An 18,217-nucleotide genomic window follows, 5' to 3' on the forward strand; every position below is an offset into this window, starting at 1 on the left:
TCTCCACTTTATTTTATAGTAAGATGATACATACTTTTTCTTTTACAGTGAATACATTAAGGTGTGGTATTGCCCCATTACATATCATCCAGACATGCATTCATATATTGCATGTTAACAATGAAAATATTGCAAATATTGTAAAGAGACTTTCAATTTCTATTTTTTTGGTCAAAAAGCACTAAAGTTTTAGTTGTTTTCGCCCAACGTAGGGCTCGAACCCAGGACCCTGAGATTAAGAGTCTCATGCTCTACCGACTGAGCTAGCCAGGCTCCTTTGGATGCTTATAGTTTTCTTCCCTATCCCTGCACTGCCGTTTTCCACAGATAGGATGCTGTGTAATCATAGGCTCTGGTGGAGTTTGGAAAGAAAATACACATCAGCCAGAGGCAGAAATAGTCTAAGAAAGTATCAAACACAATTACCAGTCAATATCAGAACGCATTGAAGAATATCAGGAAATAGCCGATTAAACCTGTGTGGAAAAAAGTCTTATTTGTGTTTTCTCCACTTTATTTTATAGTAAGATGATACATACTTTTTCTTTTACAGTGAATACATTAAGGTGTGGTATTGCCCCATTACACATCATCCAGACATGCATTCATATATTGCATGTTAACAATCAAAATATTGCAAATATTGTAAAGAGACTTTCAATTTCTATTTTTTTGGTCAAAAAGCACTAAAATTTTAGTTGTTTTCGCCCAACGTGGGGCTCGAACCCACGACCCTGAGATTAAGAGTCTCATGCTCTACCGACTGAGCTAGCCGGGCTCCTTTGGATGCCTATAGTTTTCTTCCCTATCCCTGCACTGCCGTTTTCCACAGATAGGATGTATTTTATACATATAATAGTCTAAGAAAGTATCAAACACAATTACCAGTCAATATCAGAACGCATTGAAGAATATCAGGAAATAGCCGATTAAACCTGTGTGGAAAAAAGTCTTATTTGTGTTTTCTCCACTTTATTTTATAGTAAGATGATACATACTTTTTCTTTTACAGTGAATACATTAAGGTGTGGTATTGCCCCATTACACATCATCCAGACATGCATTCATATATTGCATGTTAACAATCAAAATATTGCAAATATTGTAAAGAGACTTTCAATTTCTATTTTTTTGGTCAAAAAGCACTAAAATTTTAGTTGTTTACGCCCAACGTGGGGCTCGAACCCACGACCCTGAGATTAAGAGTCTCACGCTCTACCGACTGAGCTAGCCGGGCTCCTTTGGATGCCTATAGTTATCTTCCCTATCCCTGCACTGCCGCTTTCCACAGATAGGATGCTGTGTATCATAGGCTCTGGTGGAGTTTGGAAAGAAAATACACATCAGCCAGAGGCATAAATAGTCTAAGAAAGTATCAAACACAATTACCAGTCAATATCAGAACGCATTGAAGAATATCAGGAAATAGCCGATTAAACCTGTGTGGAAAAAAGTCTTATTTGTTTTTTCTCCACTTTATTTTATAGTAAGATGATGCATACTTTTTCTTTTACAGTGAATACATTAAGGTATGGTATTGCCCCATTACACATCATCCAGACATGCATTCATATATTGCATGTTAACAATGAAAATATTGCAAAGAGACTTTCAATTTCTATTTTTTTGGTCAAAAAGCACTACAATTTTAGTTGTTTTCGCCCAACGTGGGGCTCGAACCCACGACCCTGAGATTAAGAGTCTCATGCTCTACCGACTGAGCTAGCCGGGCTCCTTTGGTTGCCTATAGTTTTCTTCCCTATCCCTGCACTGCCGTTTTCCACAGATAGGATGCTGTGTAATCATAGGCTCTGGTGGAGTTTGGAAAGAAAATACACATCAGCCAGAGGCAGAAATAGTCTAAGAAAGTATCAAACACAATTACCAGTCAATATCAGAACGCATTGAAGAATATCAGGAAATAGCCGATTAAACCTGTGTGGAAAAAAGTCTTATTTGTGTTTTCTCCACTTTATTTTATAGTAAGATGATGCATACTTTTTCTTTTACAGTGAATACATTAAGGTATGGTATTGCCCCATTACACATCATCCAGACATGCATTCATATATTGCATGTTAACAATCAAAATATTGCAAATATTGTAAAGAGACTTTCAATTTCTATTTTTTTGGTCAAAAAGCATTAAAATTTTAGTTGTTTTCGCCCAACGTGGGGCTCGCACCCACGACCCTGAGATTAAGCGTCTCATGCTCTACCGACTGAGCTAGCCGGGCTCCTTTGGATGCCTATAGTTTTCTTCCCTATCCCTGCACTGCCGTTTTCCACAGATAGGATGTATTTTTTTGGTCAAAAAGTACTACAATTGTAGTTGTTTTCGCCCAACGTGGGGCTCGAACCCACGACCCTGAGATTAAGAGTCTCATGCTCTACCGACTGAGCTAGCCAGGCTCCTTTGGATGCCTATAGTTTTCTTCCCTATCCCTGCACTGCCGTTTTCCACAGATAGGATGCTGTGTAATCATAGGCTCTGGTGGAGTTTGGAAAGAAAATACACATCAGCCAGAGGCAGAAATAGTCTAAGAAAGTATCAAACACAATTACCAGTCAATATCAGAACGCATTGAAGAATATCAGGAAATAGCCGATTAAACCTGTGTGGAAAAAAGTCTTATTTGTGTTTTCTCCACTTTATTTTATAGTAAGATGATACATACTTTTTCTTTTACAGTGAATACATTAAGGTGTGGTATTGCCCCATTACATATCATCCAGACATGCATTCATATATTGCATGTTAACAATGAAAATATTGCAAATATTGTAAAGAGACTTTCAATTTCTATTTTTTTGGTCAAAAAGCACTAAAGTTTTAGTTGTTTTCGCCCAACGTAGGGCTCGAACCCAGGACCCTGAGATTAAGAGTCTCATGCTCTACCGACTGAGCTAGCCAGGCTCCTTTGGATGCTTATAGTTTTCTTCCCTATCCCTGCACTGCCGTTTTCCACAGATAGGATGCTGTGTAATCATAGGCTCTGGTGGAGTTTGGAAAGAAAATACACATCAGCCAGAGGCAGAAATAGTCTAAGAAAGTATCAAACACAATTACCAGTCAATATCAGAACGCATTGAAGAATATCAGGAAATAGCCGATTAAACCTGTGTGGAAAAAAGTCTTATTTGTGTTTTCTCCACTTTATTTTATAGTAAGATGATACATACTTTTTCTTTTACAGTGAATACATTAAGGTGTGGTATTGCCCCATTACACATCATCCAGACATGCATTCATATATTGCATGTTAACAATCAAAATATTGCAAATATTGTAAAGAGACTTTCAATTTCTATTTTTTTGGTCAAAAAGCACTAAAATTTTAGTTGTTTTCGCCCAACGTGGGGCTCGAACCCACGACCCTGAGATTAAGAGTCTCATGCTCTACCGACTGAGCTAGCCGGGCTCCTTTGGATGCCTATAGTTTTCTTCCCTATCCCTGCACTGCCGTTTTCCACAGATAGGATGTATTTTATACATATAATAGTCTAAGAAAGTATCAAACACAATTACCAGTCAATATCAGAACGCATTGAAGAATATCAGGAAATAGCCGATTAAACCTGTGTGGAAAAAAGTCTTATTTGTGTTTTCTCCACTTTATTTTATAGTAAGATGATACATACTTTTTCTTTTACAGTGAATACATTAAGGTGTGGTATTGCCCCATTACACATCATCCAGACATGCATTCATATATTGCATGTTAACAATCAAAATATTGCAAATATTGTAAAGAGACTTTCAATTTCTATTTTTTTGGTCAAAAAGCACTAAAATTTTAGTTGTTTACGCCCAACGTGGGGCTCGAACCCACGACCCTGAGATTAAGAGTCTCACGCTCTACCGACTGAGCTAGCCGGGCTCCTTTGGATGCCTATAGTTATCTTCCCTATCCCTGCACTGCCGCTTTCCACAGATAGGATGCTGTGTATCATAGGCTCTGGTGGAGTTTGGAAAGAAAATACACATCAGCCAGAGGCATAAATAGTCTAAGAAAGTATCAAACACAATTACCAGTCAATATCAGAACGCATTGAAGAATATCAGGAAATAGCCGATTAAACCTGTGTGGAAAAAAGTCTTATTTGTTTTTTCTCCACTTTATTTTATAGTAAGATGATGCATACTTTTTCTTTTACAGTGAATACATTAAGGTATGGTATTGCCCCATTACACATCATCCAGACATGCATTCATATATTGCATGTTAACAATGAAAATATTGCAAAGAGACTTTCAATTTCTATTTTTTTGGTCAAAAAGCACTACAATTTTAGTTGTTTTCGCCCAACGTGGGGCTCGAACCCACGACCCTGAGATTAAGAGTCTCATGCTCTACCGACTGAGCTAGCCGGGCTCCTTTGGTTGCCTATAGTTTTCTTCCCTATCCCTGCACTGCCGTTTTCCACAGATAGGATGCTGTGTAATCATAGGCTCTGGTGGAGTTTGGAAAGAAAATACACATCAGCCAGAGGCAGAAATAGTCTAAGAAAGTATCAAACACAATTACCAGTCAATATCAGAACGCATTGAAGAATATCAGGAAATAGCCGATTAAACCTGTGTGGAAAAAAGTCTTATTTGTGTTTTCTCCACTTTATTTTATAGTAAGATGATGCATACTTTTTCTTTTACAGTGAATACATTAAGGTATGGTATTGCCCCATTACACATCATCCAGACATGCATTCATATATTGCATGTTAACAATCAAAATATTGCAAATATTGTAAAGAGACTTTCAATTTCTATTTTTTTGGTCAAAAAGCACTAAAATTTTAGTTGTTTTCGCCCAACGTGGGGCTCGAACCCACGACCCTGAGACTAAGAGTCTCATGCTCTACCGACTGAGCTAGCCAGGCTCCTTTGGGTGCCTATAGTTTTCTTCCCTATCCCTGCACTGCCGTTTTCCACAGATAGGATGTATTTTTTTGGTCAAAAAGTACTACAATTTTAGTTGTTTTCGCCCAACGTGGGGCTCGAACCCACGACCCTGAGATTAAGAGTCTCATGCTCTACCGACCGAGCTAGCCGGGCTCCTTTGGATGCCTATAGTTTTCTTCCCTATCCCTGCACTGCCGTTTTCCACAGATAGGATGCTGTGTAATCATAGGCTCTGGTGGAGTTTGGAAAGAAAATACACATCAGCCAGAGGCAGAAATAGTCTAAGAAAGTATCAAACACAATTACCAGTCAATATCAGAACGCATTGAAGAATATCAGGAAATAGCCGATTAAACCTGTGTGGAAAAAAGTCTTATTTGTGTTTTCTCCACTTTATTTTATAGTAAGATGATACATACTTTTTCTTTTACAGTGAATACATTAAGGTGTGGTATTGCCCCATTACATATCATCCAGACATGCATTCATATATTGCATGTTAACAATGAAAATATTGCAAATATTGTAAAGAGACTTTCAATTTCTATTTTTTTGGTCAAAAAGCACTAAAGTTTTAGTTGTTTTCGCCCAACGTAGGGCTCGAACCCAGGACCCTGAGATTAAGAGTCTCATGCTCTACCGACTGAGCTAGCCGGGCTCCTTTGGATGCTTATAGTTTTCTTCCCTATCCCTGCACTGCCGTTTTCCACAGATAGGATGCTGTGTAATCATAGGCTCTGGTGGAGTTTGGAAAGAAAATACACATCAGCCAGAGGCAGAAATAGTCTAAGAAAGTATCAAACACAATTACCAGTCAATATCAGAACGCATTGAAGAATATCAGGAAATAGCCGATTAAACCTGTGTGGAAAAAAGTCTTATTTGTGTTTTCTCCACTTTATTTTATAGTAAGATGATACATACTTTTTCTTTTACAGTGAATACATTAAGATGTGGTATTGCCCCATTACACATCATCCAGACATGCATTCATATATTGCATGTTAACAATCAAAATATTGCAAATATTGTAAAGAGACTTTCAATTTCTATTTTTTTGGTCAAAAAGCACTAAAATTTTAGTTGTTTTCGCCCAACGTGGGGCTCGAACCCACGACCCTGAGACTAAGAGTCTCATGCTCTACCGACTGAGCTAGCCAGGCTCCTTTGGGTGCCTATAGTTTTCTTCCCTATCCCTGCACTGCCGTTTTCCACAGATAGGATGTATTTTTTTGGTCAAAAAGTACTACAATTTTAGTTGTTTTCGCCCAACGTGGGGCTCGAACCCACGACCCTGAGATTAAGAGTCTCATGCTCTACCGACCGAGCTAGCCGGGCTCCTTTGGATGCCTATAGTTTTCTTCCCTATCCCTGCACTGCCGTTTTCCACAGATAGGATGCTGTGTAATCATAGGCTCTGGTGGAGTTTGGAAAGAAAATACACATCAGCCAGAGGCAGAAATAGTCTAAGAAAGTATCAAACACAATTACCAGTCAATATCAGAACGCATTGAAGAATATCAGGAAATAGCCGATTAAACCTGTGTGGAAAAAAGTCTTATTTGTGTTTTCTCCACTTTATTTTATAGTAAGATGATACATACTTTTTCTTTTACAGTGAATACATTAAGGTGTGGTATTGCCCCATTACATATCATCCAGACATGCATTCATATATTGCATGTTAACAATGAAAATATTGCAAATATTGTAAAGAGACTTTCAATTTCTATTTTTTTGGTCAAAAAGCACTAAAGTTTTAGTTGTTTTCGCCCAACGTAGGGCTCGAACCCAGGACCCTGAGATTAAGAGTCTCATGCTCTACCGACTGAGCGAGCCGGGCTCCTTTGGATGCTTATAGTTTTCTTCCCTATCCCTGCACTGCCGTTTTCCACAGATAGGATGCTGTGTAATCATAGGCTCTGGTGGAGTTTGGAAAGAAAATACACATCAGCCAGAGGCAGAAATAGTCTAAGAAAGTATCAAACACAATTACCAGTCAATATCAGAACGCATTGAAGAATATCAGGAAATAGCCGATTAAACCTGTGTGGAAAAAAGTCTTATTTGTGTTTTCTCCACTTTATTTTATAGTAAGATGATACATACTTTTTCTTTTACAGTGAATACATTAAGGTGTGGTATTGCCCCATTACACATCATCCAGACATGCATTCATATATTGCATGTTAACAATCAAAATATTGCAAATATTGTAAAGAGACTTTCAATTTCTATTTTTTTGGTCAAAAAGCACTAAAATTTTAGTTGTTTTCGCCCAACGTGGGGCTCGAACCCACAACCCTGAGATTAAGAGTCTCATGCTCTACCGACTGAGCTAGCCGGGCTCCTTTGGATGCCTATAGTTTTCTTCCCTATCCCTGCACTGCCGTTTTCCACAGATAGGATGTATTTTATACATATAATAGTCTAAGAAAGTATCAAACACAATTACCAGTCAATATCAGAACGCATTGAAGAATATCAGGAAATAGCCGATTAAACCTGTGTGGAAAAAAGTCTTATTTGTGTTTTCTCCACTTTATTTTATAGTAAGATGATACATAATTTTTCTTTTACAGTGAATACATTAAGGTGTGGTATTGCCCCATTACACATCATCCAGACATGCATTCATATATTGCATGTTAACAATCAAAATATTGCAAATATTGTAAAGAGACTTTCAATTTCTATTTTTTTGGTCAAAAAGCACTAAAATTTTAGTTGTTTTCGCCCAACGTGGGGCTCGAACCCACGACCCTGAGATTAAGAGTCTCATGCTCTACCGACTGAGCTAGCCGGGCTCCTTTGGATGCCTATAGTTTTCTTCCCTATCCCTGCACTGCCGCTTTCCACAGATAGGATGTATTTTATACATATAATAGTCTAAGAAAGTATCAAACACAATTACCAGTCAATATCAGAACGCATTGAAGAATATCAGGAAATAGCCGATTAAACCTGTGTGGAAAAAAGTCTTATTTGTGTTTTCTCCACTTTATTTTATAGTAAGATGATACATACTTTTTCTTTTACAGTGAATACATTAAGGTGTGGTATTGCCCCATTACACATCATCCAGACATGCATTCATATATTGCATGTTAACAATCAAAATATTGCAAATATTGTAAAGAGACTTTCAATTTCTATTTTTTTGGTCAAAAAGCACTAAAATTTTAGTTGTTTTCGCCCAACGTGGGGCTCGAACCCACGACCCTGAGATTAAGAGTCTCATGCTCTACCGACTGAGCTAGCCGGGCTCCTTTGGATGCCTATAGTTTTCTTCCCTATCCCTGCACTGCCGTTTTCCACAGATAGGATGTATTTTATACATATAATAGTCTAAGAAAGTATCAAACACAATTACCAGTCAATATCAGAACGCATTGAAGAATATCAGGAAATAGCCGATTAAACCTGTGTGGAAAAAAGTCTTATTTGTGTTTTCTCCACTTTATTTTATAGTAAGATGATACATACTTTTTCTTTTACAGTGAATACATTAAGGTGTGGTATTGCCCCATTACACATCATCCAGACATGCATTCATATATTGCATGTTAACAATCAAAATATTGCAAATATTGTAAAGAGACTTTCAATTTCTATTTTTTTGGTCAAAAAGCACTAAAATTTTAGTTGTTTTCGCCCAACGTGGGGCTCGAACCCACGACCCTGAGATTAAGAGTCTCATGCTCTACCGACTGAGCTAGCCGGGCTCCTTTGGATGCCTATAGTTTTCTTCCCTATCCCTGCACTGCCGCTTTCCACAGATAGGATGCTGTGTATCATAGGCTCTGGTGGAGTTTGGAAAGAAAATACACATCAGCCAGAGGCATAAATAGTCTAAGAAAGTATCAAACACAATTACCAGTCAATATCAGAACGCATTGAAGAATATCAGGAAATAGCCGATTAAACCTGTGTGGAAAAAAGTCTTATTTGTTTTTTCTCCACTTTATTTTATAGTAAGATGATGCATACTTTTTCTTTTACAGTGAATACATTAAGGTATGGTATTGCCCCATTACACATCATCCAGACATGCATTCATATATTGCATGTTAACAATGAAAATATTGCAAAGAGACTTTCAATTTCTATTTTTTTGGTCAAAAAGCACTACAATTTTAGTTGTTTTCGCCCAACGTGGGGCTCGAACCCACGACCCTGAGATTAAGAGTCTCATGCTCTACCGACTGAGCTAGCCGGGCTCCTTTGGTTGCCTATAGTTTTCTTCCCTATCCCTGCACTGCCGTTTTCCACAGATAGGATGCTGTGTAATCATAGGCTCTGGTGGAGTTTGGAAAGAAAATACACATCAGCCAGAGGCAGAAATAGTCTAAGAAAGTATCAAACACAATTACCAGTCAATATCAGAACGCATTGAAGAATATCAGGAAATAGCCGATTAAACCTGTGTGGAAAAAAGTCTTATTTGTGTTTTCTCCACTTTATTTTATAGTAAGATGATGCATACTTTTTCTTTTACAGTGAATACATTAAGGTATGGTATTGCCCCATTACACATCATCCAGACATGCATTCATATATTGCATGTTAACAATCAAAATATTGCAAATATTGTAAAGAGACTTTCAATTTCTATTTTTTTGGTCAAAAAGCATTAAAATTTTAGTTGTTTTCGCCCAACGTGGGGCTCGCACCCACGACCCTGAGATTAAGAGTCTCATGCTCTACCGACTGAGCTAGCCGGGCTCCTTTGGATGCCTATAGTTTTCTTCCCTATCCCTGCACTGCCGTTTTCCACAGATAGGATGTATTTTTTTGGTCAAAAAGTACTACAATTGTAGTTGTTTTCGCCCAACGTGGGGCTCGAACCCACGACCCTGAGATTAAGAGTCTCATGCTCTACCGACTGAGCTAGCCAGGCTCCTTTGGATGCCTATAGTTTTCTTCCCTATCCCTGCACTGCCGTTTTCCACAGATAGGATGCTGTGTAATCATAGGCTCTGGTGGAGTTTGGAAAGAAAATACACATCAGCCAGAGGCAGAAATAGTCTAAGAAAGTATCAAACACAATTACCAGTCAATATCAGAACGCATTGAAGAATATCAGGAAATAGCCGATTAAACCTGTGTGGAAAAAAGTCTTATTTGTGTTTTCTCCACTTTATTTTATAGTAAGATGATACATACTTTTTCTTTTACAGTGAATACATTAAGATGTGGTATTGCCCCATTACACATCATCCAGACATGCATTCATATATTGCATGTTAACAATCAAAATATTGCAAATATTGTAAAGAGACTTTCAATTTCTATTTTTTTGGTCAAAAAGCACTAAAATTTTAGTTGTTTTCGCCCAACGTGGGGCTCGAACCCACGACCCTGAGACTAAGAGTCTCATGCTCTACCGACTGAGCTAGCCAGGCTCCTTTGGATGCCTATAGTTTTCTTCCCTATCCCTGCACTGCCGTTTTCCACAGATAGGATGTATTTTTTTGGTCAAAAAGTACTACAATTTTAGTTGTTTTCGCCCAACGTGGGGCTCGAACCCACGACCCTGAGATTAAGAGTCTCATGCTCTACCGACCGAGCTAGCCGGGCTCCTTTGGATGCCTATAGTTTTCTTCCCTATCCCTGCACTGCCGTTTTCCACAGATAGGATGCTGTGTAATCATAGGCTCTGGTGGAGTTTGGAAAGAAAATACACATCAGCCAGAGGCAGAAATAGTCTAAGAAAGTATCAAACACAATTACCAGTCAATATCAGAACGCATTGAAGAATATCAGGAAATAGCCGATTAAACCTGTGTGGAAAAAAGTCTTATTTGTGTTTTCTCCACTTTATTTTATAGTAAGATGATACATACTTTTTCTTTTACAGTGAATACATTAAGGTGTGGTATTGCCCCATTACATATCATCCAGACATGCATTCATATATTGCATGTTAACAATGAAAATATTGCAAATATTGTAAAGAGACTTTCAATTTCTATTTTTTTGGTCAAAAAGCACTAAAGTTTTAGTTGTTTTCGCCCAATGTAGGGCTCGAACCCAGGACCCTGAGATTAAGAGTCTCATGCTCTACCGACTGAGCGAGCCGGGCTCCTTTGGATGCTTATAGTTTTCTTCCCTATCCCTGCACTGCCGTTTTCCACAGATAGGATGCTGTGTAATCATAGGCTCTGGTGGAGTTTGGAAAGAAAATACACATCAGCCAGAGGCAGAAATAGTCTAAGAAAGTATCAAACACAATTACCAGTCAATATCAGAACGCATTGAAGAATATCAGGAAATAGCCGATTAAACCTGTGTGGAAAAAAGTCTTATTTGTGTTTTCTCCACTTTATTTTATAGTAAGATGATACATACTTTTTCTTTTACAGTGAATACATTAAGGTGTGGTATTGCCCCATTACACATCATCCAGACATGCATTCATATATTGCATGTTAACAATCAAAATATTGCAAATATTGTAAAGAGACTTTCAATTTCTATTTTTTTGGTCAAAAAGCACTAAAATTTTAGTTGTTTTCGCCCAACGTGGGGCTCGAACCCACAACCCTGAGATTAAGAGTCTCATGCTCTACCGACTGAGCTAGCCGGGCTCCTTTGGATGCCTATAGTTTTCTTCCCTATCCCTGCACTGCCGTTTTCCACAGATAGGATGTATTTTATACATATAATAGTCTAAGAAAGTATCAAACACAATTACCAGTCAATATCAGAACGCATTGAAGAATATCAGGAAATAGCCGATTAAACCTGTGTGGAAAAAAGTCTTATTTGTGTTTTCTCCACTTTATTTTATAGTAAGATGATACATAATTTTTCTTTTACAGTGAATACATTAAGGTGTGGTATTGCCCCATTACACATCATCCAGACATGCATTCATATATTGCATGTTAACAATCAAAATATTGCAAATATTGTAAAGAGACTTTCAATTTCTATTTTTTTGGTCAAAAAGCACTAAAATTTTAGTTGTTTTCGCCCAACGTGGGGCTCGAACCCACGACCCTGAGATTAAGAGTCTCATGCTCTACCGACTGAGCTAGCCGGGCTCCTTTGGATGCCTATAGTTTTCTTCCCTATCCCTGCACTGCCGCTTTCCACAGATAGGATGCTGTGTAATCATAGGCTCTGGTGGAGTTTGGAAAGAAAATACACATCAGCCAGAGGCATAAATAGTCTAAGAAAGTATCAAACACAATTACCAGTCAATATCAGAACGCATTGAAGAATATCAGGAAATAGCCGATTAAACCTGTGTGGAAAAAAGTCTTATTTGTTTTTTCTCCACTTTATTTTATAGTAAGATGATGCATACTTTTTCTTTTACAGTGAATACATTAAGGTATGGTATTGCCCCATTACACATCATCCAGACATGCATTCATATATTGCATGTTAACAATGAAAATATTGCAAAGAGACTTTCAATTTCTATTTTTTTGGTCAAAAAGCACTACAATTTTAGTTGTTTTCACCCAACGTGGGGCTCGAACCCACGACCCTGAGATTAAGAGTCTCATGTTCTACCGACTGAGCTAGCCGGGCTCCTTTGGTTGCCTATAGTTTTCTTCCCTATCCCTGCACTGCCGTTTTCCACAGATAGGATGCTGTGTAATCATAGGCTCTGGTGGAGTTTGGAAAGAAAATACACATCAGCCAGAGGCAGAAATAGTCTAAGAAAGTATCAAACACAATTACCAGTCAATATCAGAACGCATTGAAGAATATCAGGAAATAGCCGATTAAACCTGTGTGGAAAAAAGTCTTATTTGTTTTTTCTCCACTTTATTTTATAGTAAGATGATGCATACTTTTTCTTTTACAGTGAATACATTAAGGTATGGTATTGCCCCATTACACATCATCCAGACATGCATTCATATATTGCATGTTAACAATGAAAATATTGCAAAGAGACTTTCAATTTCTATTTTTTTGGTCAAAAAGCACTACAATTTTAGTTGTTTTCGCCCAACGTGGGGCTCGAACCCACGACCCTGAGATTAAGAGTCTCATGCTCTACCGACTGAGCTAGCCGGGCTCCTTTGGTTGCCTATAGTTTTCTTCCCTATCCCTGCACTGCCGTTTTCCACAGATAGGATGCTGTGTAATCATAGGCTCTGGTGGAGTTTGGAAAGAAAATACACATCAGCCAGAGGCAGAAATAGTCTAAGAAAGTATCAAACACAATTACCAGTCAATATCAGAACGCATTGAAGAATATCAGGAAATAGCCGATTAAACCTGTGTGGAAAAAAGTCTTATTTGTGTTTTCTCCACTTTATTTTATAGTAAGATGATACATACTTTTTCTTTTACAGTGAATACATTAAGGTGTGGTATTGCCCCATTACACATCATCCAGACATGCATTCATATATTGCATGTTAACAATCAAAATATTGCAAATATTGTAAAGAGACTTTCAATTTCTATTTTTTTGGTCAAAAAGCACTAAAATTTTAGTTGTTTTCGCCCAACGTGGGGCTCGAACCCACGACCCTGAGATTAAGAGTCTCATGCTCTACCGACTGAGCTAGCCGGGCTCCTTTGGATGCCTATAGTTTTCTTCCCTATCCCTGCACTGCCGTTTTCCACAGATAGGATGTATTTTATACATATAATAGTCTAAGAAAGTATCAAACACAATTACCAGTCAATATCAGAACGCATTGAAGAATATCAGGAAATAGCCGATTAAACCTGTGTGGAAAAAAGTCTTATTTGTGTTTTCTCCACTTTATTTTATAGTAAGATGATACATAATTTTTCTTTTACAGTGAATACATTAAGGTGTGGTATTGCCCCATTACACATCATCCAGACATGCATTCATATATTGCATGTTAACAATCAAAATATTGCAAATATTGTAAAGAGACTTTCAATTTCTATTTTTTTGGTCAAAAAGCACTAAAATTTTAGTTGTTTTCGCCCAACGTGGGGCTCGAACCCACGACCCTGAGATTAAGAGTCTCATGCTCTACCGACTGAGCTAGCCGGGCTCCTTTGGATGCCTATAGTTTTCTTCCCTATCCCTGCACTGCCGCTTTCCACAGATAGGATGCTGTGTAATCATAGGCTCTGGTGGAGTTTGGAAAGAAAATACACATCAGCCAGAGGCATAAATAGTCTAAGAAAGTATCAAACACAATTACCAGTCAATATCAGAACGCATTGAAGAATATCAGGAAATAGCCGATTAAACCTGTGTGGAAAAAAGTCTTATTTGTTTTTTCTCCACTTTATTTTATAGTAAGATGATGCATACTTTTTCTTTTACAGTGAATACATTAAGGTATGGTATTGCCCCATTACACATCATCCAGACATGCATTCATATATTGCATGTTAACAATCAAAATATTGCAAATATTGTAAAGAGACTTTCAATTTCTATTTTTTTGGTCAAAAAGCACTAAAATTTTAGTTGTTTTCGCCCAACGTGGGGTTCGCACCCACAACCCCAAGATTAAGAGTCTCATGCTTTACCGACTGAGCTAGCCGGGCTCCTTTGGATGCCTATAGTTTTCTTCCCTATCCCTGCACTGCCGCTTTCCACAGATAGGATGCTGTGTAATCATAGGCTCTGGTGGAGTTTGGAAAGAAAATACACATCAGCCAGAGGCAGAAATAGTCTAAGAAAGTATCAAACACAATTACCAGTCAATATCAGAACGCATTGAAGAATATCAGGAAATAGCCGATTAAACCTGTGTGGAAAAAAGTCTTATTTGTGTTTTCTCCACTTTATTTTATAGTAAGATGATGCATACTTTTTCTTTTACAGTGAATACATTAAGGTATGGTATTGCCCCATTACACATCATCCAGACATGCATTCATATATTGCATGTTAACAATGAAAATATTGCAAAGAGACTTTCAATTTCAATTTTTTGGTCAAAAAGCACTACAATTTTAGTTGTTTTCGCCCAACGTGGGGCTCGAACCCACGACCCTGAGATTAAGAGTCTCATGCTCTACCGACTGAGCTAGCCGGGCTCCTTTGGATGCTTATAGTTTTCTTCCCTATCCCTGCACTGCCGTTTTCCACAGATAGGATGTATTTTATTGGTCAAAAAGCACTAAAATTTTAGTTGTTTTCGCCCAGCGTGGGGCTCGAACCCACGACCCTGAGATTAAGAGTCTCATGCTCTACCGACTGAGCTAGCCGGGCTCCTTTGGATGCCTATAGTTTTCTTCCCTCTCCCTGCACTGCCGCTTTCCACAGATAGGATGCTGTGTAATCATAGGCTCTGGTGGAGTTTGGAAAGAAAATACACATCAGCCAGAGGCAGAAATAGTCTAAGAAAGTATCAAACACAATTACCAGTCAATATCAGAACGCATTGAAGAATATCAGGAAATAGCCGATTAAACCTGTGTGGAAAAAAGTCTTATTTGTGTTTTCTCCACTTTATTTTATAGTAAGATGATACATACTTTTTCTTTTAGAGTGAATACATTAAGGTGTGGTATTGCCCCATTACACATCATCCAGACATGCATTCATATATTGCATGTTATCAATGAAAATATTGCAAAGAGACTTTCAATTTCTATTTTTTTGGTCGAAAAGCACTACAATTTTAATTGTTTTCGCCCAACGTGGGGCTCGAACCCACGACCCTGAGATTAAGAGTCTCATGCTCTACCGACTGAGCTAGCCGGGCACCTTTGGATGCCTATAGTTTTCTTCCCTATCCCTGCACTGCCGCTTTCCACAGATAGGATGCTGTGTAATCATAGGCTCTGGTGGAGTTTGGCAAGAAAATACACATCAGCCAGAGGCAGTAGTAGTCTAAGAAAGTATCAAACACAATTACCAGTCAATATCAGAACGCATTGAAGAATATCAGGAAATAGCCGATTAAACCTGTGTGGAAAAAAGTCTTATTTGTGTTTTCTCCACTTTATTTTATAGTAAGATGATACATACTTTTTCTTTTACAGTGAATACATTAAGGTGTGGTATTGCCCCATTATACATCATCCAGACATGCATTCATATATTGCATGTTAACAATGAAAATATTGCAAATATTGTAAAGAGACTTTCAATTTCTATTTTTTTGGTCAAAAAGCACTAAAATTTTAGTTGTTTTCGCCAACGTGGGGCTCGAACCCACGACCCTGAGATTAAGAGTCTCATGCTGTACCGACTGAGCTAGCCGGGCTCCTTTGGATGCCTATAGTTTTCTTCCCTATCCCTGCACTGCCGTTTTCCACAGATAGGATGTATTTTTTTGGTCAAAAAGCACTACAATTTTAGTTGTTTTCGCCCAACGTGGGGCTCGAACCCACCACCCTGAGATTAAGAGTCTCATGCTCTACCGACTGAGCTAGCCGGGCTCCTTTGGATGCCTATAGTTTTCTTCCCTATCCCTGCACTGCCGTTTTCCACAGATAGGATGCTGTGTAATCATAGGCTCTGGTGGAGTTTGGAAAGAAAATACACATCAGCCAGAGGCAGAAATAGTCTAAGAAAGTATCAAACACAATTACCAGTCAATATCAGAACGCATTGAAGAATATCAGGAAATAGCCGATTAAACCTGTGTGGAAAAAAGTCATATTTGTGTTTTCTCCACTTTATTTTATAGTAAGATGATACATACTTTTTCTTTTACAGTGAATACATTAAGGTGTGGTATTGCCCCATTACACATCATCCAGACATGCATTCATATATTGCATGTTAACAATCAAAATATTGCAAATATTGTAAAGAGACTTTCAATTTCTATTTTTTTGGTCAAAAAGCACTAAAATTTTAGTTGTTTTCGCCCAACGTGGGGTTCGCACCCACAACCCTGAGAATAAGAGTCTCATGCTCTACCGACTGAGCTAGCCGGGCTCCTTTGGATGCCTATAGTTTTCTTCCCTATCCCTGCACTGCCGCTTTCCACAGATAGGATGCTGTGTAATCATAGGCTCTGGTGGAGTTTGGAAAGAAAATACACATCAGCCAGAGGCAGAAATAGTCTAAGAAAGTATCAAACACAATTACCAGTCAATATCGGAACGCATTGAAGAATATCAGGAAATAGCCGATTAAACCTGTGTGGAAAAAAGTCTTATTTGTGTTTTCTCCACTTTATTTTATAGTAAGATGATGCATACTTTTTCTTTTACAGTGAATACATTAAGGTATGGTATTGCCCCATTACACATCATCCAGACATGCATTCATATATTGCATGTTAACAATGAAAATATTGCAAAGAGACTTTCAATTTCAATTTTTTTGGTCAAAAAGCACTACAATTTTAGTTGTTATCGCCGAACGTGGGGATCGAACCCACGACCCTGAGATTAAGAGTCTCATGCTTTACCGACTGAGCTAGCCGGGCTCCTTTGGATGCCTATAGTTTTCTTCCCTATCCCTGCACTGCCGTTTTCCACAGAAGGGATGTATTTTTTTGGTCAAAAAGCACTACAATTTTAGTTGTTTTCGCCCAGCGTGGGGCTCGAACCCACGACCCTGAGATTAAGAGTCTCATGCTCTACCGACTGAGCTAGCCGGGCTCCTTTGGATGCCTATAGTTTTCTTCCCTATCCCTGCACTGCCGTTTTCCACAGATAGGATGTATTTTATTGGTCAAAAAGCACTAAAATTTTAGTTGTTTTCGCCCAGCGTGGGGCTCGAACCCACGACCCTGAGATTAAGAGTCTCATGCTCTACCGACTGAGCTAGCCGGGCTCCTTTGGATGCCTATAGTTTTCTTCCCTCTCCCTGCACTGCCGCTTTCCACAGATAGGATGCTGTGTAATCATAGGCTCTGGTGGAGTTTGGAAAGAAAATACACATCAGCCAGAGGCAGAAATAGTCTAAGAAAGTATCAAACACAATTACCAGTCAATATCAGAACGCATTGAAGAATATCAGGAAATAGCCGATTAAACCTGTGTGGAAAAAAGTCTTATTTGTGTTTTCTCCACTTTATTTTATAGTAAGATGATACATACTTTTTCTTTTAGAGTGAATACATTAAGGTGTGGTATTGCCCCATTACACATCATCCAGACATGCATTCATATATTGCATGTTAACAATGAAAATATTGCAAAGAGACTTTCAATTTCTATTTTTTTGGTCAAAAAGCACTACAATTTTAATTGTTTTCGCCCAACGTGGGGCTCGAACCCACGACCCTGAGATTAAGAGTCTCATGCTCTACCGACTGAGCTAGCCGGGCACCTTTGGATGCCTATAGTTTTCTTCCCTATCCCTGCACTGCCGCTTTCCACAGATAGGATGCTGTGTAATCATAGGCTCTGGTGGAGTTTGGAAAGAAAATACACATCAGC

General features: G+C 38.4%; 5 non-coding genes across 5 annotated transcripts; all 5 read right to left on the reverse strand.

Moving 5' to 3' along the window:
- Positions 1–1,164: 1,164 nt before the first annotated feature.
- Positions 1,165–1,237, reverse strand: TRNAK-CUU (transfer RNA lysine (anticodon CUU)). The gene has a single exon. It is a non-coding gene; the product is annotated as a tRNA-Lys (tRNA).
- Positions 1,238–3,808: 2,571 nt separating this feature from the next.
- Positions 3,809–3,881, reverse strand: TRNAK-CUU (transfer RNA lysine (anticodon CUU)). Its single transcript has one exon. It is a non-coding gene; the product is annotated as a tRNA-Lys (tRNA).
- Positions 3,882–15,010: 11,129 nt separating this feature from the next.
- TRNAK-CUU (transfer RNA lysine (anticodon CUU)) lies at positions 15,011–15,083 on the reverse strand. The gene has a single exon. It is a non-coding gene; the product is annotated as a tRNA-Lys (tRNA).
- Positions 15,084–17,361: 2,278 nt separating this feature from the next.
- On the reverse strand, positions 17,362–17,434 carry TRNAK-CUU (transfer RNA lysine (anticodon CUU)). The gene has a single exon. It is a non-coding gene; the product is annotated as a tRNA-Lys (tRNA).
- A 102-nt stretch (positions 17,435–17,536) lies between these two features.
- On the reverse strand, positions 17,537–17,609 carry TRNAK-CUU (transfer RNA lysine (anticodon CUU)). Its single transcript has one exon. It is a non-coding gene; the product is annotated as a tRNA-Lys (tRNA).
- Positions 17,610–18,217: the final 608 nt, after the last annotated feature.

This window comes from Ambystoma mexicanum, chromosome 4q (assembly GCF_040938575.1).
Source record: "Ambystoma mexicanum isolate Mex_15411 chromosome 4q, UKY_AmexF1_1, whole genome shotgun sequence".
Classification (NCBI taxonomy): domain Eukaryota; kingdom Metazoa; phylum Chordata; class Amphibia; order Caudata; family Ambystomatidae; genus Ambystoma; species Ambystoma mexicanum.